This window comes from Oncorhynchus mykiss, chromosome 11, assembly GCF_013265735.2.
Source record: "Oncorhynchus mykiss isolate Arlee chromosome 11, USDA_OmykA_1.1, whole genome shotgun sequence".
In the NCBI taxonomy this organism is placed as follows: Eukaryota; Metazoa; Chordata; class Actinopteri; order Salmoniformes; family Salmonidae; genus Oncorhynchus; species Oncorhynchus mykiss.
Window position 1 is genome coordinate 12,138,827 of NC_048575.1, and position 25,986 is coordinate 12,164,812.

Genomic DNA, 25,986 nt, shown 5'->3' on the forward strand with positions numbered 1-25,986 from the left:
CTTTCAGGTTATGTCGACATAGGACTCGTTTTACTGTGGATATAGATACTTTTGTACCTGTTTCCTCCAGCAACTTCACAAGGTCCTTTGCTGTTGTTCTAGGATTGATTTGCACTTCTCACACCAAAGTACGTTCATCTCTAGGAGAGAGAATGTGTTGCCTTCCTGAGTGGTATGACGGCTGCGTGGTCCCATGGTGTTTATACTTGTGTACTATTGTTTGTACAGATAAACGTGGTACCTTCAGGCATTTGGAAATTGCTCCCAAGGATGAACCAGACTTGTGGAGGTCAACAATTTGTTTTCTGAGGTCTTGTCTGATTTCGTTTGCTTTTCCCATGATGTCAAGCAAAGAGGCACTGGGTTTGAAGGTAGGCCTTGAAATGCATCCACAGGTACACCTCCCACTGACTCAAATTATGTCAATAAGCCTATCAAAAGCTTCTAAAGCCATGACATAATTTTCTGGAATTTTCCAAGCTGTTTAAAGGCACAGTCAACTTAGTGTATGTAAACTTCTGACCCACTGGAATTGTGATCCAGTGAATTATAAGTGAAATAATATATCTGTAAACAATTGTTGGAAAAGCTACTTGTGTCATGCACAAAGTAGATGTCCTAACCGACTTGCCAAAACTATAGTTTGTTAACAAGAAATGTGTGGAGTGTTTTAAAAACAAGTTTTAATGACTCCAACCTAAGTGATGTAAACTTCCGAACTATACATATCTACCTCAATTGCCTCATACCTCTGCAATTGTTCCATGTGTATACTGCCAAGTTATCTTTACTCATTGTGTATTTATTCCTTGTGTTCTTATTTTTCTATTATTAATGGGATTTTCTCTCTCTCTGCGTTGTTGGGAAGGACCCGTAAGCATTTCACTGTTAGTCTACACCTGTTGTTTATGAAGCATGTGACAGATCAAATTTGATTTGATTTTATAGGGTTACAGCATGTCTTTAATCTAGCTCCCTTCACTTAAAATGTGCACACACACACACACACACACACACACACACACACACACAGATGCGTTCACACACACCCTGAGCCTCGCTGAAACCGTTACATGCTTAATAACAAGGGGGTGAGGACAAAAAGCTATCATCGATGACTGGTGACCCCCCCTATTTCCACCTCGTGACAGATTATTCATCTGGGCAAGACAACTGTACCCGAACTGAACCCTCTGTGTAATCAACTCCCTCGCTCCGACCACAGGGTAAGAGGAGACAAGAGGGGAAGAGTGAAAAAGATGAGAAATGAGAGTAAATTAAGAAATAAAGAGGCTTGAAAGGAGGGGGGGTACGGGGTCACGTAGGGGTCATTGATTTGAGAAGTCATAGTCTCTCAGAATTGGCCTCAGACGCAGCTTGTGTGTGCGTTTATAATCAGTGGCACTGTTTGATTATTCAAATGTGTCCTTGGTGTTCTTGCTAACATGTTGCTTCATTGTTGATTGTTGATTTTTATTTATTTTTTACAAAATGAGCTCGCACTCTATTACTTAAAGGGATAGTTCAAAATGTCAAAAAGTTCTGTTACAGTCCATAGAAACATGTCGAACGATGTATAGAATCAATCTTTATGATGTTTTTAACATAAAACTTCAATAATATTCCAACCGGAGAATTCCTTTGTCTTCAGAAAAGCAAAGGAACGGGAGCTGCCTCTCATGTGAATGCGCGTGACTGAGCTTGTGACTGCTGGCAGACCTCTGACTCATTCCCCTCTCATTCAACACCCATTTTACAGTAGAAGCCTCAAACAAGTTTCTAAAGACGGTTGACATCTAGTGGAAGCCTTAGGAAGTGCAAGATGACCATTATCCCACTGTATCTTCAATAGGGGCTGAGTTGAAAATCGACCAACCTCAGATTTCCCACTTCCTGGTTGGATTTTGTCTCAGGTTTTTGCCTGCCATATGAGTTATGTTATACTCACAGACATCATTCAAACAGTTTTAGAAACTGTGTTTTCTATCCAATACTAATAATAATATGCATATATTAGCAACGGGGACAGAGTAGCAGGCAGTTTACTCTGGGCACCTTATTCATCCAAGCTACTCAATACTGCACCCAGGCATAAGAAGTTCATTTTATCTCTAATTCTTAATTTTGTGACTCCTCTCTTTGGCTGGAAAAATGGCTGTGTGTGTTTTTGTGACTTGGCTCTGACCAAACATAATCATATGTTGTGCTTTCGCTGTAAAGCCTTTTTGAAATCGGACATGATGGGTAGAATAACAAGAAGTGTATCTTTCATTTGCTCTATTCCACTTGTTAATGTGTGAAATTTTGCCTGCTGCCTTTTCAGCGGAATGTTGTCGAGGGGTGCCGCTAGCGGAACCCCTAGCCATAAGAAGTTTTAAGGCTGGAGGTGAAAGTGGAATAGAGTTTGGAGGGAGAAGCTTGAAATTTAGAGTGATAGAAAGCGGCTTTAGCAGCAGATACAGAGGAAGAGAAGGCAGAGAGGAGGGAGTGGAAGGATGATAGGTCCTCCGGAAGTTTAGTTTTCCTCCGTTTCCATTCAGCTGCCCACAGCCCCATTCTGTTAGCACGGAGTGGGAGGGGGAGGGGAATGTTGAGCCAGCTAGAAGAAAAGGGGGCAGTGAGAGTCAATTGATGCGGAAAGGGAGGAGAGTAGGGTCGAAAAGGTAGAGTCAAAAGACAAAAAAAGGAGAAAAAAGGATTTAGCCGAAAGGAAAGGGGATAGGATAGAAGAGGAGAGAGTCGTGGGAGAGGGAGAGTGAATATTGCTGTGGTGCATGACCATCTGGGTAGGTGCTGAGTGGGTAGAGTTGGAGGAGAGATGGAGAGAAAAGTACTGATTAGAGACATGGAGATGGGTTGCAGTGAGATTAGTGAGTGAACAGCCTCTAGTGAAGATCAAGTCAAGCGTATTGCCTGCCTTGTGAGGTGACAGAAAGGGTGAGGTCAAAAGAGGAAAAGGAGTAGGAAAAGGTGGAAAGAAATTAATTGAAGTCAGGTGTCGGGAGGTCAAAGTCGCCCAGTACGATGAGTGGTCAGCCAGTGTCGGGAAATGAGCTTATCGAGATGTCAAGCTCATTGGGGAATTGTTCAAGGGCACCTAGTGGATGATAAATGACAACAATGTTAAACTTGAGTGGACATGTGACAGTGGCTGCATGGAAAATCTCCAGAAATGAGTAGATTTGTGCCACCACTGCAACGACCAGATGCTCTCGGACTATGAGAGAACACACAGTCAAATGATGAGAGAGCAGCTGGAGTAGCAGTGTTGTCTGGGGAAATCCATGTCTCTGTCAGGGACAAAAAAGTGTAGAGACTGAAGGACAATATACTGTAGGCTGAGATTAACTCAGCTTTAATGACGGCAATTTGTCAGTTCCAAATGTTGCCGGAGATTAGGAATTCCACATGGGTAGTGCACGCAGGGTACACTAAATTAGAAGGGTTGCAGCCACGAGGTGGAGAGCGTCTGTAAAACCTTCAGGCAGAGGAGCGAACTAGGATTAAAAAAACACACATACTTGCCAAAGCTACTGAAGAACAAAATGAGATCATCTGAAAGTAACTAGGTAAGATACTCAAGTGAGAGAGTGGAACTTTCCTACTTTCCTTCCTCCAATAACTCTGCAGAGCAACTCGGCAGTGCCACTTGACAACTCTGCCACTTACAGATGCTTATGAAAAAAAACAGGAGCTACTGAAGTACTAGCACTAATTGCCTAGCAGAGGTGAAAGACACACCTCCCAGGTAGGTTCAGAAATTCTTCCCTCCTTATCAGAAGTAAAGCCTCTGTTTCACCATTTCACACACAGGAGTAGGTCAACTCATTGTCTGACAGCACATTGGGGAGGGTGTCATTTGATACACAAACAAGGACTGTATCCTGTAGGTACTGCCACCTACTTACAGTCTTGTATTTGTCTTGTCATGTAGGTTTGTATTTTTTTGTATTTTGTTGCAAATTAATCAAATTGGAAATCAAATTTCCCTATTTAATATGAATATTATTTTCTGCACAACTATCAGATGACACCCTCTAAAATATTTAATTGTAAAAAAAAAAAACACACCAAAAATTCCCTGACTTGATTGCCGTCATGAAAAAAAACACAGGTTGTAATATGGTTATTATCCGACATCTATACAACCATACAAACAAACCGTTTAAACAACACAAAAATGACCAAATGCCAAATGCTAGACGTTGGGATGAGCAAGCAGTGGAATACTCCAGCAATCCTGTTATTAATATCTCATCCAGAGGCAGTGGCAGGCCTGGGAGTTGGCCTGTGATCATGGAATGGTAGGATTCATAGGTGGTGTATTAGCCGTGTGTGTGTGTGTGTGTGTGTGTGTGTTAACTGAGTCATTAAGGTCGCCTGCCTTCTGACTGACAGGGACATTCACAGCTCAGGGGGGCGGCTTGGGCTTCGCTGCAGCTTAGTTTGGTTAAACATGTGAGACATCCATCTCGCTCTAAAGTAATGACCGCTGTCAGAGTGGGAAACAAGTACAGTAAATAATGAAGAACACCTGAGCAGATGGTTGGGTTGCGGTTGATTTACATCTGAAATCTATACTCTGTTTGGCCAGATCTACTCGGGTGGCAACATGGAGGCAACGTTTAAAAGAACATTAAAGCAACACTCATCAAGGATGACTCCACATGTCAGCACTGGAAACAATAGAATGGGAGGACTCGATAACCAAAAGAGAATCATTAAAATTACACTAAGGGTTGACTAGATTAAGCCGAGTCCTTGACAAAAAAAATCCAATGGAAAATCCATTGAAATAACTTTTAGTGCGAGACTAAGTTTATTCTATGTCTGGGAAACCAGTCCCATGTGTGGTGTTGTTCAGATTCAATTCCACTCTGGAGGTACAATAAAATGCTGTTTCACACCATTTTATGGTGATATGAATGCTGCCACATAATTGTGCTCTGGTTAATTTGACGGTTATTGACAAATTTCGAGAGGGTGACCGTGCTAAGAGGTGAAAACACTAGAATGAAAAATGAGGTGAATCGCAACATTAGAAAACACATCGTCTCAGTCAATCCCCAGTCAGTGTGTGGAGGTGGAGAGACAGAGACAAAGAGAGAGAGAGAGAGAGAGAGAGAGAGAGAGAGAGAGAGAGAGAGAGAGAGAGAGAGAGGGGGAGAGAGAGAGAGAGAGGGGAAGAGAGAGAGGGGAAAAGAGAGAGAGAGAGAGAGAGAGAGAGAGAATATCTCTCGTGTCAGCAGGTGGGCCTGTCCATATGGATGTTCTGTCTGTAGTGGTGCCTGATTTGAAAGTTCTGCCTGCCTATCTAGATGCCTGCCTGCCTGCCTGTCTATCTAGATGCCTGCCTGCCTGCCTGTCTATCTAGATGCCTGCCTAAATGCCTAAATGCCTAAATTGCCTGCCTGCTTGGCTGCCTGCTTGGCTACCTGGCTGCCTTGATTTTGATGTGATTACTTAAGATCCCCATTAGCCAACACCAATGGCAACAGCTAGTCTTACTGGGTTCCGACACAACGAAAAAGACTTTACAGACAAAATACTTTAAAATCTAAATACATTAAAAAAAACATTAACATGTAGTATGTGTGTGTACCTTGTTGCCTGCCTGCCTGCCTGCCTGCCTGCCTGCCTGCCTGTTTTTTGAAAGTCATTGGGTCAGTCTTTCCTGGGTTTGGCCCTAGCTCCAGCCTTATATCCTCAGCCTTATAACCTGGACTTTCACCTCGCCTGTGGAAGTGCTTCGCTGCTTCGCTGCTTCGCTGCTTCGCTGCTCAGCAATCACTTTTCTTTGATTCCCCCGCCTAAAGATTATCAACCAGCAGCTCGTCACCACCTGTGTCCTGTGCCTTTCAGGACGGTGTTGTTTCAGCCACTCTCGCACCATGCCGAGCCAAAGCCAACCATGAGTTATCCCAGGGCCCCCGTGGTGGACGAGTCAACTCTGATATTATTAGACTCCCTGTTAGACGCCCCTGCTAGCTAAATATTCACACACACACACACACATACACACACAGTTGCTGGTGTCAGTTGGAGTACGGTGACAGGTGTCATTCAGGTTGGAGGAGTCATGCATTGTGCATACTCTCATTGTCCAGTGTCATAGGCTCTGTTCCAATACAACAGCGGACCTTTCGCAATGGAACACAACGTGGTCTGTTCCAATAGCAGCACTAGCATATTATTTAGAATGCATACTCAATACATTGCTTATTCCAAGTGTACATGGTATGTTAGTATGGACAATGGCCATTGTCTCATTGGTTCTTATCCACATGCCTTAGGAGTCTCTTTTAAATTCTACACTATTTGGCAGTGAGGTAAAAGCCTACCCATTGGTTAAAAAGAAGAATAAAACGATGGGCTTCAACAAAACTGTCCAGTTAAGACTGTAAAAGTGTGAGAGATTTAACTGTCTTGGTCCAATTTTCAGTTTGGCTATATACACTATATACACAAAAGCCAAATTAGTGGATTCAACTATTTCAACCACACCCGTTGCTGACAGGTGTATAAAATCGAGCACACAGCCATGCAATCTCCATACACAAACATTGTCAGTAGAATGTCCCGTACTGAAGAGCTCAGTGACTTTCAACGTGGCACCGGCATAGGAATGCCACCTTTCCAACAATTCAGTTCCTCAAATTTCTGCCCTGCTAGAACTGCCCCAGTCAACTGTAAGTTATTTTGTTATGAAGTGGAAACGTCTAGAAGTAACAAGCAAAATGCTAGGCCACACAAGCTCAAAGAATGGGACCGCCGAGTGCTGAAGCACTTGGCGCGTAAAAATCACCTGCCTCTGTTGCAACACTCACTACCGATTTCCAAACTGCCTCTGGAAGCAACATCAGCACAAGAACTGTTCGTCGGAAGCTTCATGAAATGGGTTTCCATGGACGAGCAGCCGCACACAAGACTAAGATCCCCATGCACAATTACAAGTGTTGGCTGAAGTGGTGTAAAGCTCTCAGCCATTGGACTCTGGAGCAGTGGAAACACGTTGGAGTGATGAATCACGCTTCACCATCTGGCAGTCCGACGGACGAATCTGGGTTTGGAGAACACTACCTGTTCCAATGCATAGTGCCAACTGTAAAGTTTGGTTTGAGGAGGAATAATGGTCTGGGGCTGTTTTTCATGGTTCGGTCTAGGCCCGTTAGTTCCAGTGAAGGGAAATATTAACGCTACAGCATACAATGACATTCTAGACGATTCTGTGCTTCCAACTTTATGGCAACAGTTTGGGGAAGGTCCTTTCCTGTTTCAGCATGACAATGCCCCCGTGCACAAAGCGAGGTCCGTACAGAAATGGTTTGTCAAGATCGGTGTGGAAAAACTTGACTGGACTGCACAGGGCCCTGACCTCAACCCCATCGAACACCTTTGAGATGAAAATGGAACGCTGATTGCGAGCCAGGCCTAATCACCCAACCTCCATGTCCTACCTCACAAATGCACTTGTGGCTGAATGGAAGCAAGTCCCCGCAGCAATGTTCCAAAATCTAGTTGAAAGCCTTCCCAGAAGAGTGGAGGCTATTATAGCATCAAAGTGGGGACCAACTCCATATCAATGCCCATGACTTTTGAATGAGATGTTCGACGAGCAGGCGTCCACATACTTTTGGTCGTTTAGTGTATATATTCCCTCCATTTTCTTCACTCTTCTTGGCATCTCTCTCTCTCATCGTCCAGGCAGCTACAGTGATACATCTAATCAGACTGTCAGTTAGGAAACGCTGATAGAATTATTTCAAATCCATAATCTCCTTCCTGTCCACAGATGGTAGTTTACAGCAGTTTATATTTTTTCCCTTGGCATGCCACATTTGGTTAGAAAAATCTATGTCTAGGGTGCTGCTTCAGACTTAGGCCTCGGTTGCAGTTTGCTATACCTGGACCAAAACATCCCAAAAACAGCTTTACGTTTGTGACAATATAGTGTATAATACACAATTCCGAAACTCTTAATGATCTGCAAAAAAGCAACAGAAAATCAACAAATCGGATATTGAGTCCTTTTTAAGACAATTGGTCACATATTGTGTTTTTATGAGGCCTTCCCTGCATCGCAGAATGCTGTACTAATTAATGAGGAGAAATGGCTCTCAGAATCCCACACATAGACTACCTGTAGCTCAGTCATTTAGCAGAGTGCTCCGCTTAAGCCTTCACTGCACAGTATGTGTTCTTCATAATAAACTGGCTGATTTGAGCCTTGAATGCTGATTGGCTGACAGCCATGGTATATCAGACCGTATACCACAGGTATGACAAAACATTTAATTATACTGCTCTAATTATGTTGTTAACCATTTTATAATAGCAATAAGGTACCTCAGGGGTTTGTGATATATGGCCAATATACCACGACTAAAGACTGTGTCCAGCCACTCCGTGTTGTGTTGTGCATAAGAACAGCCTTTAACCATGGTATATTGGCAGTATACCACACTCCCTCGGGCCTTATTGCTTAATTAGACATCAATGTTCAGGTTGATTTTAATTTAGCTTGAAAAGAGGTCAGAAAGAATTGGTCGTTTTTGATAGTTTGTCTTAATTGTCAGTGTGTGGCGTCCACACTCCACAGTCAATCAGTTCTAATTCCACAGATATGGATACCATGAGAGCTATATGAATCATTGTTCAGCGCTCCCTGTCTTTGCCAATTACTTGTGCAGCCTTGAACGTCAAATAGGCAGTAGAGTGATAGTGTAATGGGCAGAAACCCTGTCACCCCTCTGCTCTAGTTCAGGGTGAGTCTCCACTCCCATCACAGTGTTTACTGAGCTACGGGGGACACATTGAGATCAAATTCTCTGCCAACGTGAGCAAAGTTCAGACTCTACAGTAGACAGATGGGGAGGAGGAAAAATGGCTTATGGCTTGGGTGTAGAAGCTGTTAAGGAGCCTTTTAGTGATCCGGTACCACTTGCCGTGCAGTAGTGTAGCAGAGAGAACAGTCTTCGACTTGGGTGAATGGAGTCTTTGACAATTCTTTGGGCCTTCCTCTGTCACCGCCTAGTATATTGGTTCTGGATGTCAGGAAGCTTGGCCCCAGTGATGTACTGGGCCGTACGCACTACTCTCTGTAGTGCCTTACGGTCAGATGCTGAGCAGTTGCCATACCAGGTGGTGATGCAACCGGTCAGGAGGCTCTCGATGGTGCAGCTGTAGAACTTTTTGAGGATCTGGGGACCCATGCCAAATCTTTTCAGTCTCCTTAGGGGGAAAAGGTGTTGTCGTGCCCTCTTCACAACTGTCTTGGTGTGTTTGGACCATGATAGTTTGTTGGTGATGTGGACACCAAGGAACTTGAAACTCTCGACCCCATACACTTTGACAGAGCACTATGTATTGTAAGTGAAGAGGCACAGCATTTCCCCCCCTTTGATTTTGTCCCCTTTGATATCCTAAAGGCATTCTCTTGATATAATGTGTATGTCATAACAAACCACCCACTTCCACTTTTAAGGAAATTCATAATCCCCTTCATTAGAAATGATTAAATTGTCCATCTTAGTAATAATGTTTTAGTAATAATTCCCCCGAGGCTAAAATGAGGCCTACTGAGTCAATGTCGAATCAAAACAAAGCTCACTGCTAGTTAGTTCTGTTCATTTCCTATGCATAACATCGTTACACATAGTCAAACACATAGCCACTACATACAGATAAAATACAAAAAGTACTACTACTGACATATTTAGAGTTGGTAATAGCCGAAAAATACAGGAATTTCAAACCCAAACCCTAAATTTGACCTAATATGTGCATATTTGAGACAAAGCAACAGCACGGGAAGCTTTGCCTTTGCCTAAATTCAACAAACTCTGTTTTGGCCCTGTTCTGGTCCTAAAATGACATGATCTTGATCATCCTAATAGCCTTTACATTGATTCGCTCCCTTTCCGTCTGTTTTATGGATGCAGAATTGCCTCACGCTCTCGCGACCCACTTAGATTCATCTTCTTTGAATCCTCTCCTCCCCACCTTGTCACAGTAGTTTCCTGCTAAAAGAGCAGTGTAGCCTCTTTAATAGAACTCAGGGCTTGATAAAGCTCATGCACTGTCATGAGGCTCGGTCTCATGCTTTTCTTTCTGTTTTTCTCCACATTACTGTCTTTTTTGGGTTGTTCAATCTACTCCAATCTGGTTTTATGTGTGTCTTGACTTATCGTTTTCATCTGTACTTTCAATACATTTGTACCGGATCAGCCTTGTGTTAAAAATACTTTATGGTCAAACATACACTTTGTTGTTACACACACACACACACACTCGCCTGTGCACACACACACACAAACGAACAAACAAACACACATACCCACTAAATCTCACATACACACAGGACATCATACCCAACTGGGCAAAAACTGTCAATAAGAATTTGTTCTTAACTGACTTGCCTAGATAAATAGAGTTTAAAAAATAAAATAAAAATAACTGTTGCGCTTTTCTACAGGATCTGTCTATTCTAGCATTGAAGTCTGCCAACCTCAGCACGGCCTGTGCTTGTCAGACATGGGAAAGAGCTTGACAAAACACTGTTGGAGCGCAGTGCATCTAGCTACTACAAGTGTGATGCCCATATTTCCCCTGAGGCTACTGCCGACATAGACCAGGGTGGATGCCAGAATCAGTGTGTGTATAATTCATAATGTATCCAAACTGGCTTCCAAAAATAGCTGTGTCTCCTCTCCTATACAATGGAGGCAATGTCACAATCTATGGAGAGATATGTACAGTGTTTCTCCCTTCCGTGTCTGACACATTTGACTTTGTTCAAAGTATGTACTGAATGATCAAATCAATTTGTATTTGTCACATGCGCCGAATACAACAGGTGCGCCGAATACAACCTTACAGTGAAATGCTTATTTAAAAGCTCGTAACCAACAATGCAGTTTTACAAGGGCATCCTGTCTGTAAACCACTGGTGTATAGCCTCAAAGCTAAGTGCCACCTCTACTCCGCGCTTTAACTTGGTTTAAACATCAAGATGGGTACCTAGGAATGATCTACTGACGAGAGAAACTGTTGAAACCTCAATGACAGCTTTTTGATTCACTCCAACAAGATATTTGTCAGTGGCGAATAAAAACCTCCACTTTTCTTCTTCTTATTTAGTTGGCATTCTGTAAGGTAAAACCACACAGGGTTTCAGACAATGGACTTCCTCTGTGGAATTGCATTTATTCCTGCGTCTTATGTTTATGTGTCATTAACATTCTTTTATAGACTGGGTGGTTCTAGCCTTGAATGCTGATTGGCTGACAGCCGTGGTATATCAGACCGTATACCACAGGTATGACAAAACATTTATTTTTAGTGCTCTAAAAATGTTGATAACCAGTTTATAATAGCAATAAGGCACCTCTGGGGTTTGTGGTATATGGCCAATATACCACAGCTAATGGTATATCCGCGTTGCGTCGTACATAAGAACAGCCCTTAGCCGTGGTATATTGGTCACATACCACACCCCCTCGGGCCTTATTGCTTAATTATAGTGCCTTTGAGCGTTATCAATGCCGCAAATCTCCAACTCATTCTTGTAAGTTCATACCGCGCTTGAACCCTTCTGACTGAATGCCGTTCGGCCTGCAAATCTCAAAGGAAAAGGCAGGGGACTTAGATTGCTGTTACTACTGGTGAGATTTGGTCATCTCCCTTTACATTCCCAAACCGGTTAGAACAGTGGTAGCACATATCTGTCTGTCTGACCACCAGTATTTATTCAGTCCTGGGCTCTTATGTCATGACCGAGTTAATCAAAACTCTCAAATACTAATTCCACTTGTACACACAATCATAAAGGCCTACTGATATCATCTCATGAGACCGTATTAGACTCATATTGTCTCATGGGACGAAGCGAAATGTAATCTTGTGCTATATGACTAACCTTACTCTGAATACAGCATTTAAACACTGCTACTCTGGTCAAAAGGGGTCATTCCATAACAAGGTATGAATCACTTTTCTTTGTCCCTTGACAAATGCTTGTCTTCTCAAAAGGACTTGGGAAGCTGCGTGATCAATATGCACTGAACACAAATATATACGCAACATGTAAAGTGTTGGTCCCATGTTTCATGAGCTGAAATAATAGATCTTAGAAATGTTACATATGCACAAAACAGTATTTCTCTGAAATGTTGGGCACACATTTGTTTACATCCCTGTTAGTGAGCATTTGCCAAGTAAATCCATCCACCTGTCAGGTGTGGCATATCAAGAAGCTGATTAAACAGTGTCATCATTGACTGTATGTTTGTTTTACTCCATGTGTAACTCTGTGTTGTTGTATCTGTCGAACTGCTTTGCTTTATCTTGGCCAGGTCGCAATTGTAAATGAGAACTTGTTCTCAACTTGCCTACCTGGTTAAATAAAGGTAAAATAAAATAAATAAAATCATTACACAGGTGTACCTTGTGCTCTGGACAAAAAAAGGCCACTCTAAAATGTGCAATTTTGTCACACAACACAATGCCACAGATGTTTCAAGTTTTGAGGGAGCATGCAATTGGCATGCTGACTGCAGGAATGTCCACCAGAGCTGTTGGCAGATACGCACACCTGCGCCCCATCATTAGGGCACACATGGACTTCATCAATACCCTGATTACTCCCCCTTTATCTAGCACTCCCTAGCATCACTATTCTGGCAGTATTAGTTCTGTGTTCATGTCAAGACGCTGCTCTTGTTTTGTATCGCTCTATGTTTATTATTATTAAACTTGCCACCTGCTTCCTGACTCCCTGTGTCATCGTTACAGAATTCTGCCTTTACAAATGAAAGCAGCAGGGAATCAGGACATTCCCAGATGATCGGTGAACAGGGACACCTATTTCACCAACACCACTACCAGCTGGCGCAACTGGGGATGGCTATGGATGAGGTTTTCTGCGTTCTTCAATGTCTCGACATTACCAGAGGGGAATCACTTCCAACTAGCGAAGGATTTTCTACCACAAGTCGAACCAGCACCCCAGCCTATCCAGCAGTCTGCCCAGGTCAGCGATGCCCATTTGTCCCTCCCGGACAAATATGACGTGGCTTTCTATTCCAGTACTCCCACTATTTCGCTCATCAGACTGGAACCCCCACCACTGAGAGATCCAACGTTGCCACGGTTATTTCTCTGCTGACCGGACAGGAGTAGGAGTAAGCTACGGCTGTCTGGGAGAGGAGGAGCTGGCTTCCTATGAGGGATTCATGGTTCTGTTCAGAGGAGTCTTCGATCATCCACCGGAGGGCAGAGAGGGGAGGTGAGCTCCTTCTCCAACTACGGTAGGATGACCAGACTGATGCGGAGTATGTCCTCACCTTCCGGACCGTGGCACTCTCCAGCTGAGGGAATGAACCGGCACTCAACACCCTATTCGGAAGAGGATTGCGCAAAGAGGTCCAGACCGACTTGGCATGCCGATACTACACCATCTCCTTTAACGCTCTCATCGCCATGGCCATCCTTCTGGATAACCTATTTCAGGAGCGTCGGCACCCCCATCGCCTCTCTCCCTCCTTCGTTGACCATTCTGTATCAGAGCCTGACTCCATGGAGGTAGGGGCCACATGCCTCCCCGTGGCTGAGCGATGCCATAGGAGACCGCTGGGGCTCTGTCCCTATTGTGGTCAAGAGGGGCACCAGCTTCAATGGTGTCCCGTACGTTCCAACACGGGGTCCACGAGAGCGTGAGTATTCCATCATCACTTTCCACCAAACCCATTTTAGTATCGATTTCACTAGCTGGCTGTCCCTCATCTACTATTTCTACAGTTCTAGTGGATTCTGGTGCCACGGGAATGTTATTGACCAGGCCCTTGTCGCCTGCCTGAACATCATCTTATACCTGCTCTCTTCTCCGGTTCAAGCGCTAGCTAATCAATCTGGGATTATCACACACATCACAACACCATGCACCTTTCACTGTGGAGTCCATACATCCATCATCAGTGCACCCACACAAAAGATAGACCTCCCATGTCTCCAACGCCATAACCCCGCCATCTCATGGTTGAGGATGACAATCATGGACTGGACACCCAAATGCCAGAGGACCTGCTTTCCCTTCCCCTGTGGTTCCACATAGGTTGAGAGTCCAGTAGTTACCCTTCAAGCCAACATCCCGGAGGTATACCAACACATGCGGGAGGTTCTTTCCAAAACCAGTGGCAACTGTCTCCCTTCTCATCTCCCCTGGGGCTGTGTCATCGACCTACTTGCAGGCTCTGCACCCCCGTGCAGCCGCATCTACCCTCTGTTAATGACTGAAACTAAGGCTACGAAGGAGTACATCTGTGAGGCATTCCAACAAGGTTTCATCCACATGTTCACCTCCCCTGTGTCGGCAGGCTTTTTCTTTGTGGCAAAGAAGGATGGAGGGTTATACCCATGCATTTATTACAGATGTTTGAATGCCATCACCACTAAATACCGTTACCCTCTCCCGTTGGGTCCCGGCAGCGATCAAACAGCTCCACGGGCCCACTTTTTCTTTTTTTACCCAATTGTACGTATGTAGTGCCTACAATCCTATCCGGGAAGGGGAAGAATGGTTGACATCTTTCAGCACAGTGTCCAACGACAAGGTAATCCACAAAAATGTTATCCATGTGCATATGACTCAGAGAAACTGTCTCCTGCAGAGAGGAACTATGACTTCGGCGATCAGGAGCTCCTGGCGGTGAAGTTGGCATTAGAGGTGTGGAGACACTGGCTGGACGGTGCCTAGGACCCATTTCTCATCCTCACCGACCATCAGAACCTGGAGTACATACTGCTGAACCCACTCCATGCATCCCTTTTTTTCACTAGATTTGACTTCAATCTGACATATCGCCCAGATTCAAAGAACACCAAAGCCGATGTCCCGTCTCTATGATTCGGGAGAGGTTCCTTCCCTGAGTGCACCCATAATCTCACCCTCGAGTCGTAGCCACCGTGGTCTGCGATGTACATGTGGACATTCGCCAGGCCTTGGCGAGGGAACCTGCACCCACTACCTGTCCTCCTGGGTGCATCTACATTCCCACGGGGATAAGGGATTGGCTGCTGACCTGGGTGCATCTACATTCCCACGGGGATAAGGGATTTGCTGCTGACCTGGGTGCATCTACATTCCCACGGGGATAAGGGATTGGCTGCTGACCTGGGTGCACACAGCTGTCGTCGTTGGACATCCAGGTATCACCCGCACTATCAATCCTTCTCCAAAAAGTAGTGGTGGTTCGCAGGACGCCACTTCCTACGTCAACTCCTGTTCCGTATGTGCCCAAACTAAATCTCCACGGCATGTTCCAGCTGGGAAACTCCTTCCCGTGCCTAGCTTCCCTGGTCTCATCTGTCCATTGATTCTGTCACTGATCTCCCCTCTGATGGTTTCACCACTATTTTGGTGGTTGTGGACAGATTCTCTAAATCCTGCCGTTTTATCCCTCTCTCTGGTCGCCCTACCGCTCTCCAGACTGTTCCATCAGGCCATCTGGCACGATGGCTTCCAGAGGACATCGTCTCCGAACGTGGCCCCCAATTCCCGTCACGGGTATGGAAAGCCTTCATGGAGAAGCTGGGGGTCACGGTCAGCCTCACTTCTGGGTACCAACCTCAGTTAAACGGGCAGGTGGAGCGCATAAAGCAGGAGCTGGGGAGGTTTTTGAGGAGTCACTGCCAGGACCGGCAGGGGGAGTGGGCCTGATTCCTTCCCTGGGCGGAGTACGCTCAGACTTCATTATGTCACTCCTCCACCGGGCTGACTCCCTTCCAGCGTTATCAGCCGGCCCTGGCTCTGAACCCCGAGCCAGACCGCAGCCTCTGAACCCCAAGCCAGCCCTGGCTCTGAACCCCGAGCCAGCCCTAGCTCTGAACCCCAAGCCAGACCGCAGCCTCTGCGGTGGACGAGTGGTTCAGGCGCGCAGACGAGGTTTGGAATGACGCCCCCATGATGCTCTGCCACCAGAAAGAGCAGGCAGATCACCACTGTAGTGAGGCTCCCATGTTCCATCCTGGTGATTGCGTCTGGCTCTACACCAGAAACCTCCCACTCCGCCTGTCCTGTAAGAAGCTGAGCCCCCGGTTTGTAGGGCCGTTCAAGTACTTCCGGCGGGTCAATGAGGTAACGTATTGATTATAGCTCCCCACTAATTACCGAATCTCTCCCTCTTTTCATGTTTCCCTCAGGCCAGTGGTTCCTGGTCCCATGGCCGTCCCCTACGACGGGGGGTACTGTCACTTCTACTCCCGCCCCGGTGCTCAACATCGCCGGTTTACTAACCACCGGTCCTGCCAACCCATCATCACACATACATCTGGCAATCCATATTATGCACACCTGCTCCCCATCGTGAGGCATACCTGGACTCTATCACTATCCTGATTACTCCCATTTATCTAGCATCATCCTTCAGGCAGTGTTGGTTCTGTGTTCATTTCCAGACGCTTCTCTTGTTTTGTATCGCTCTGTGTTCATTATTATTAAACTCACCACCTGCATCTGACTCCCAACGTCATCGTTACATATTCATCCAAATTGAGCGGTCTGCCATGTTCCCAGGGGGAATCATTAAAGGTAGAGATTACTGCGTGGCCATTGGCTAATCAGTGTTCTTAGCCACTGAGAGAGCTTGGATCAAACGGGACCCATAACTAAACTTAGGCTGCAGACAAATCCCTTGACATAGGGGTCATTTCCGACAAACGAGATGGGTATCAAACCATTCCTCATATCAACCCCCTGAGGCTCCTCCAGAAGGCACATGTCAAAACACTGACACACTCTTTGGGCTTTAAATGGGTCTCTTTAAGAGCTAGTTTATTGGTCGCCCAAAGGGGTTATTACAGTAGAGCAACAAAGATAGAGTGGGTTGAAAGACAAGGTGTTTTTTACAATCGTTTCCCTGGTGATTAGTGACAGGTCAACAGTGCAACGGCACCACCACGATTGGTGTGGGTTACACCACACACCAACGCGATTGTGTAGCCTGAAGGCAAAGTTGCAACAGAGGGGAAAATGCTCAAATCCATTTCAAATAAATCTATAAATGCAAATACAGTTCTTGGTATGGCACACTGCTAATTCTAGCAATGAGAGTTGTGAAGAAAGATCTGCTGACAGCTTGTTTAACCTACATGACCCAGAGCAGCTGAAGTCAGTACATCATACATCAGATGTAGGATCTTAATTTGATAGCCTTGTTGAAGGAGAATTTTCCCGCAATGCAGTAAAATGTAAAACCTGAAGTGTATTTGAGGTTTGAAATAGCTTTTCTAAAGTTTGTAATTTCCACATTGAAATTTCAGACTATTTTATCTTTGTTTTCTTTATTATTTTGGTTAGGTCAGGGTGTGACATTGGGGATTTATGTGTTTTTCTTATCTAGGGGTTTTGTATGTTTATGGGGCTGTTTCCTTTCTAGGTAGTTTTGTATATTTATGGGGGCTCTTTCCTTTCTAGGTAGTTTTGTATATTTATGGGGGCTCTTTCCTTTCTAGGTAGTTTTGTATGTTTATGGGGCTGTGCCTTTTCTAGGGGTTTTGTAAGTTTATGGGGCTGGTCCCGTTCTAGGTAATTGTATGTCTATGGTTGCCTAGATTGGTTCTCAATTAGAGGCAGCTGTCTATCGTTGTCTCTGATTGGGAACCATATTTAGGCAGCCATATTCTTTGTGTATTTTGTGGGTGATTGTTTCCTGTGTCAGTGTTTGTGTCACACGGGACTGTTTCGGTTAGTTCACGTTTATTGTTTTTTTTTTTGTATTTGTGTTCAGGTTGAGTTTTTCTTATTAAAAACCATGGACACCTACCACGCTGCGTATTGGTCCGATCCTTGTTTCACCTCTTCAGAGGAAGAGGAGGAAATCTGCCGTGACAATATCAACCGCAACAAAAATGTCCATTAATTATAATTCACATTTCCTGTCGCTGCAGTATTTTTTTCCTGCTGTAGGAGACTGGCTCAAATTAAGATCCTACATCTGTATGGCGATAGCAGCCAACGAAGGGCTCACAGTGTACCTAAAGTAAAGTCAGACCTATAGTTTGAGGCATACATCTGGGAATCTGTGAAATACCAAGATAAATATTTATGCACTTCCCCAGAATAAAAAATATTCCTAACAAGAGGAAAGATTCCTTTCTTCCTGTTTAGAGGAAATACAAGAACGGGATAATAAAAAACAAGCAGTCCGATAAATCACAGAAATATCTGTATTCACACAGAGAATACCATGAGCTGCAAAACAAATAATGAACCCGTGGTCATCAGTGGTGTCTGCTAGTAGTCATGGTGGTATCTGCTAGTGGATAGTCATGGCTTGCTTTGCTTTAGCAAAACAGACGCTGGTCATGTCTGAGAATGATGTGTTTCTACCATTGAAACAAACAAACAAATACATGTGGGATACAATGTTTCAACCAGGCCTGGTCTGCTGCCATGTAGTCCATACAGAAGTCTTGATATTTTGCCCAGAAATCTGTTCATCTGAGCTTGACATGTGGTTGGATTTGATACAGACACAAATCTTGGAATGTAGGCCTACTGTACCAACACAGTCCTTTTCATTTTCTGTTATTATACAAGATTTGATTATAATTGTAATGACACTCTCTTCAAAAATGACATTTCCCCAAAAAAGGGAAATTGGGGATACCTCAAGGTATCCAGCTTGGTAAAAGACCTTTGGGCAGGTTATATTTACATACATTTTCAGAGATGCTATGACTGGGAGATGTAACGTGGACATGCCCATTCTGTGATTGACTGGACTCCTTTGTGTCTCCACATTTATAGCATGGCACACTGAAGCGTTTGGAAAAACAACAATAGGGACCCTGATGAAACCTCGGATGAATCCTCCCCATAGGCTATAGCCCTTGTGTAGGCTTTAGACAAACAAGAGGCAAAACTTATAAGTGACATCCTTTCTATTTGTAGTGTTAAATAATAATGAAATTGGAGTATGAGAATGCATTCGCCCTCATTTCTTTCCCTCTCACAATGCTGGGGGTCGATAAGAACACAAGTTGAGAGAACATTCCAGATGCGCCTATTGCTGATAATAACAAGACTTCAACTGAGAAAAGCTTTTGCTTAGACTCATAACTATGAATTCATAACTATCTCTCTATATATACACACAAACAGGCAAGTGAGGCAGCGTGAGTTGTGGATGTCTTGCCAAAGGCGTTGATGATGTTTTGACAGTTTTATGCAAATACAAAGGCTGTTAATCATGCGCAACCCCATAGCAAGCATGCATGAGCCTGGTATTTTATATAACCAACAAACCCCCTCATAGCACAGTCAGAGGCTCCACTTCTGGATACCTGACATAGGGGAACATGGTGTGGGTTTGGAGGAATACAAGCAAAAGCTTCAGCCATAACATCGATCTGATGTGTGGTATGATATCACCTTAGTGGAGAATGCTCTGGACATAGCATATCCAAACATGTTGCACATTTCTGTTTTAATGTTTAAATGTCTTACATAAGTGCTGTGTCATTATGTGCTATTTTCACCAACTAAATATGGTGAATATGGTCGCCCCTTTGCTGCTTTAATAGCCTCCACTCTTCTGGAAAGGCTTTCCACTAGATGTTGGAACATTGCTGCGGGGACTTTCTTCCATTCAGCTACAATAGCCTTAGTGAAGTCGGGCACTGATGTTGGGCGATTATCCCTGGCTCACAGTCAGTGTTCCAATTCATCCCAAAGGTGTTCGATGTGGTTGAAGTCAGGGCTCTGTGCAAGCCAAACAAGTTCTTCCACACTGATCTTGACAAACAATTTCTGTATGGACCTCGCTTTGTGCACGAGGGCATTGTCATGCTGAAATAGGAAAGGGCCTTCCCCAAACTGTTGCCACAAAGTTGGAAGCACAGAATTGTCTAGAATGTCATTGTATGCTGTAGCGTTAAGATTTCCCTTCACTGGAACTAAAGGGCCTAGCCCGAACCATTAAAAAATAGCCCCAGATCATTATTCCTCCCCTACCAAACTTCAGTTGGTACTATGCTTTGGGGCAGGTAGCATTCTCCTGGCATCTGCCAAACCCAGATTCATCCTTCGAACTGCCATATGGTGAAGCGTGATTCATCTCTTCAGAGAATGTGTTTCCACTGCTCCAGAGTCCAATGGTGGTGAGTTTTACACCACTCCAGCCAATGCTTGGCATTGTGCATGGTGATCTTAGGCTTATGTGCGGCTGGTCATCCATGGAAACCCATTTCAAGAAGCTCCTGACGAACAGTCCTTGTGCTGATGTTGCTTCCAGAGGCAGTTTGGAACTCAGTAGTGAATGTTGCAACCAAGGACACACGATTTTTATGCTCTACGCACTTCAGCGGTCCCATTCTGTGAGCTTGTGTGGCCTAGCATTTCGTGGCTGAGCCGTTGTTGCTCCTAGACATTTCCACTTTACAATAACAGCACTTACAGTTGACAGGGACAGTTCTAGCAGGGCAGATATTTGACAAACTGACTTGTTGGAAAACTGGCATCCTATGAGGGTGCCACTTTGAAAGTCACTGAGCTCTTCAGTAAGGAAATTCTACTGCCAATATTTGTCTATGAGGAATCCACTCATTTGAAGGGGTGTCCACATACTTGTGTGTGTGTGTGTGTATATATATATATATATATATATATATATATATATATATATATATATATATATATATATATATATATATATACTAGCCTATATCTTATTCATGTTTTTAAATATGTATATATATATATATATATTCATATCTATATATAATTATGTTTTTAACATTAATCAGTTATTGTATTTCTATTATTTTTGTCCTGATTAAACTCTGTTATTTTGCAGCTGTTGAAGCAAATTATTTAGTACAGTAGGTAAAACAACATTTAAGCTTTAAAGGGTTTTAACCTAGTACGAGATTCGACTTTAACCGAATCCCCCGTTAATTGTCTTGACTTTCAGGACCTTGGACAAGAGCACAGCGGTTCGCGTCGCCAGGAAAACCACCGCGCGACAGCTTCCGCGTCTACTTAGCCAACTACATACACCTCGAAAGGTCAGTTATTCGGGAGAACAGCTCGCTGGTACATTGAACAAACATCTCAGTGTCACGGCTTTTGAACTGCGATGGCACTCTCAGATCTAGGCTACCCTGGCATGCGAGGCATAGCCTGCAGACACCTGTTGTCCTTTATTGTAAGTTGTCTTGACGGTGTATCCAATGCCGCTCTTAGTTGATGTTATCTGATGTTAAAACGTTTTTTAATACTGTAACCTATACATAAATTGGAATCACTCTTTGGATCACATAAAGACAAAGGACAAGCGTAACACTAACCAACACAAATCCCAACCAATTTTTTGTGCCAAATTTGAACAGAAAAACCACGACACCGTCATCGCTTTGAAGACTTGAACCTTTTATTCTACTGTCGTGCCCTTATCATTTCAACCCATGTAATCAACCAAAGAGTGCTTCTAAACATGATTACCAAGTGGGGAAACTAATCCCCCGTGCTCGCGCCACGGTGATTTCCTAACAACATATTCAAAGCATTAAGGGTTGCACATTTTCGAAAACCCTTTCCCAAATTAACATTATTACAACTTAAACAACTAGTAGCCAAGCCTATAATCTTTAAATCGTAAATGATAGCACAGGTTGTTTCACCACTTCATATGCCAAGTCAACTGTGTAAAATTATTTTTTTTAAACAACGCAACATATGTATTTAAATCTTAAACTGTAATGAAAAAGCTAAATTATCGTAGCCTAAGTATAATTTCCATGAATTATATCCCATATATGACATTCATTAGCCTATTTGAAAATATGAAATACCCTATTGGCCCCTCGAAAGGTTCAAATTAGTCTAACAGTCAACGTAAATCAATAGACGCCTATTTTGTGAACCATAGCTGAATTGTACAGGTTAAATGGGCTATGTTTAGTTAAAGAAAATGCGTAGGGCCAGTAGGAATCTAATGACATATTTTTGTTGAGGTTAGGAACCGGCACTGGACAGCAAAGGTAGATGAAAATAGTCTACTTACATGTGAATCTCCTTTATTTACAGCATTGCGTCCCCCAGTCTATTTCAACAAATTTTGGCATGTCCATCCACTGGAAGAGATAAGGCCATGTCGAACACTCTTTACACAATTCCAAACAATCCGAATACCTTATTTGAAAAGTGTTATAATTATTTCGAAGATATAATTTGTTTTGTTAATGCAAGGTGCACCCAATGATTCGAAAAAACGCGCGTATTCTACCAGTTGTTAACCCAACTCATTATTGGGCATATTTTTAACGGTTCTGAGTTGACCATTTATATTTTATTGCACTTTCCAATAAATAGACTCAAAATAAATGATTTAATATGCTCCGTGCAGAAAGTCGTTGTCCACAAAGCTGTTGATTTAGTCCAAGTAGTCTATAACAACTTTACGCGCGACGGTTTACCGCAAGAAGCGTCGGTGAGATTCTGTAACCTGTCTCGGAAAACAAGTCCGGACCCTTTGATTGCCCTTGAGCCGCGAAGTGAGGAAGTCAGACGTTCAGAGGTAACGCCTACTCCAATTTGTCTGTGCTGTTCGGACAGTACATCACATCATCGGCTGTGTTCTTCAGGACGGCACAAGGCTAATAAAGTTATAGCGGAGCATGCAATAATAGGTTACTAAGTTTAAATAATGTAGAGACGGAATGAGGATGAGCAAGAATGTCTGGATAATGAAATAGTTTTATTAAAAACTCCTTATGATGAGTCTGTGATCCTCCTAGCTTTAGACGTGTCACAAAAAGCACATTGCGCTTTTAAATAGCCGACAGTTGAAATATAGGCCTAGCCCTATAGGATTAAAGGGTTATGCCATTTGATTGATCTTGAATATTATTATGAACTCAACTATTAGTGAGTTTTTGCCTCATCTTAATGGAGACTGTATAGTGACTTGTGGAATCTGTTTCCCGATATAATTAGCTAGCTTAACCTTTTTTCAGGAAGTTAACATTAGGACCAATGTTGTTTTGAAAAACTAGACTCGCGGATTATGAGGCCAATCAGGATTATGACTTTTTCATGGGAACAAAAAATGTTTGCGCTATAGTTGATCCTTAATGGTTAGAACAACATGAGTCAATAATACAATATTATATAAAATCGAACACCCCTGTGGGTAGCCTATAATGCAGGGCTCTCCAACCCTGTTCCTGGAGAGCTACCATCCTATAGGTTTTCACTCCAACCATAATCTAGCGCACCTGATTCTACTAATTAGCTGGTTGATAAAATGAATCAGGTTAGTTCCAACTGGGGTTGGAAATAAAACGTAGATGAGGGTAGCTCCCCGGGAACGGGGTTGGAGAGCCCTGCTATGTGTGTCGATGCCTTGTGGCCTGCGTTTATACAGGCATCCCAATTCTGATCATTTGCTTCACTAATTGATCTTTTGACCAATCCGATCAGCTTTGAAAAATATCTGATATGAAAAGATCAAATGTGATTGGTTAAAAGACCAATTAGTGAGGAAAAAAAGATCAGAATTGGGCTGACTGTCTAAACGCAGCCCTAGTGAATCAAGCATTGAAATGTATTCCAAACCTGAGTTCATTACCCCCTCTGCTGGTAAAGAGTAAGAACAGCCTGACAAGTTTACATTACAGTAGGCCTACGAGTCAGCATCACTGCTACCCTGGTCCTAAGAGGCTGGCGAGCCATCTGCAATACAGAGATACTTAGCCTATATCACATGGAAGTCATAATGAATCAACTTGATAAATAATTTCAATAAGCATTTCTCTACGGCTGGCCATGCTTTCCTCCTGGTAACCCCAACCCCGACCAACAGCTCCGCACCCCCCGCAGCTACTTGCCCAAGCCTCCCCAGCTTCTCCTTCACCCAAATCCAGATAGCAGATGTTCTGAAATAGCTACAAAACCTGGACCCGTACAAATCAGCTGGGCTAGACGATCTGGACCCTCTATTTCTAAATGTATCTCCCGCAATTGTTGCAACCCCTATTACCAGTCTGTTCAACCTCTCTTTCGTATTGTCCGAGAACCCTAAAGATTGGAAAGCTGCCGCGGCCATCCCCCTCTTCAAAGGGGGTGACACTCTAGACCTAAACTGTTACAGACCTATATCCATCCTGCCCTGCCTTTCTAACGTATTTTAAAGCCAAGTGAACAAACAGATCACCGACCATTTCGAATCCCACCGTTCCTTCTCCGCTATGCATTCCGGTTTCCGAGCAGGTCACGAGTGCACCTCAGCCATCCATGCTCAAGGTCCTAAACGATATTATAACCGCCATTGATAAAAGACATTACTGTGCAGCCGTCTTCATCGACCTGGCCAAGGCTTTCGACTCTGTAAATCACCGTATTCTTATCGGCAGACTCAACAGACTTGGTTTCTCTAATGACTGCCAGAGTGTGAAATCGGAGGGCCTGTTGTCCGGACCTCTGGCAGTCTCTATGGAGGTGTCACAGGGTTCAATTCTCGGGCGGACTCTTTCCTCTGTATATATCAATGATGTCGCTGTTGCTGCGGGTGATTCTTTGATCCACCTCTACTGAGATGACACCATTCTGTATACTTCTGGCCCTTCTTTGGACACTGTGTTAACAAACCTCCAAACGAGCTTCAACGCCATACAACACTCCTTCCGTGGCCTTCAATAGCTCTTAAATGCTAATAAAACAAAATGCATGCTCTTCAACCGATCGCTGCCTATACCCGCCCGCCCAACTAGCATAACTACTGTGGACGGTTCTGACTAAGAATATGTGGACAACTATAAATACCTAGGTGTCTGGCTAGACTGTAAACTCTCCTTCCAGACTCCAGACTAAGCATCTCCAATCCAAAATTAAATCTAGAATCGGCTTCCTATATCGCAACAAAGCCTCCTTCACTCATGCTGCCAAACATACCCTCGTAAAACTGACTATCCTACCAATCCTTGACTTCGGCAATGTAATTTACAAAATGGCCTTCAACACTCTACTCAGCAAATTGGATGCAGTCTATCACAGGGCCAACCGTTTTGTCACCAAAGCCCCTTATACTACCCACCACTGCGACCTGTATGCTCTCGTTGGCTGGTCCTCGCTACATATTCGTCGCCAAACCCACTGGCTCCAGGTCGTCTATAAGTCTTTGCTAGGTAAAGTTCCGCCTTATCTCAGCTCACTGGTCCCCATAGCAACACCCACTCGTAGCACGTGCTCCAGCAGGTAAATTTCACTGGTCATCCCCAAAACCAACACCATCCTTTGGCCGCCGCCTTTCCTTCCAGTTTTCGGCTGCCAATGACTAGAACGAATTTAAAAAATCACTGAAGTTGGAGACTTATATCTCCCTCACTAACTTTAAGCGTAAGCTGTCAGAGCAGCTTACCGATCGCTGCAGCTGTACACAGCCCACCTGTAAATAGCCCATCCAACTACCTACCTCATCCCCATATTTGTTTTTGTTTTTCTGCTCTTTTGCACACCAGTATTTCTACTTGCACATCCTCATCTGCACATATATCACTCCAGTGTAAATTGCTAAATTGCAATTACTTACTACTAATTACGCCTCTATGGCCTATTTATTGCTTTACCTCCTTACTTCATTTTCACACACTGTATACAGATTTTTCTATTGTGTTATTGTTTGTTTATCCCATGTGTAACTCAGTGTTGTTGTTTTTGTCGCACTGCTTTGCTTTATCTTGTAAATAAGAACTTGTTCTCAAATGGCCTACCTGGTTAAATAAAGGTGAAATAAAATAAAAAATAAAAACCCTAACTCATAACCCTAACCTTAACCCCTTGCCTAGTTAATGTTTGGCACTTCACTAACATTAGCGTTAGACACCTAGCTAACGTTAGCCACAACAAATTGGAATTTGTAATATATCATACGTTTTGCAAATTATGAACATATTGTACCAATTGTAATTCAGAACATATCATACAAAATG

The 25,986-nt window shown here is 43.7% G+C and overlaps 1 protein-coding gene across 1 annotated transcript in view; it reads right to left on the reverse strand.

The window, feature by feature from the left end:
- LOC100136701 (sodium channel protein type 4 subunit alpha) overlaps positions 1-22,514 on the reverse strand; it is a 210,328-nt gene extending 187,814 nt beyond the window's left edge. Inside the window, exon 1 of the mRNA XM_036934870.1 lies at positions 22,062-22,514. The gene's annotated coding sequence lies outside the window, so the exon portion shown is untranslated. The remainder of the gene's footprint in view (positions 1-22,061) is intronic.
- Between the last annotated feature and the right edge of the window lie 3,472 nt (positions 22,515-25,986).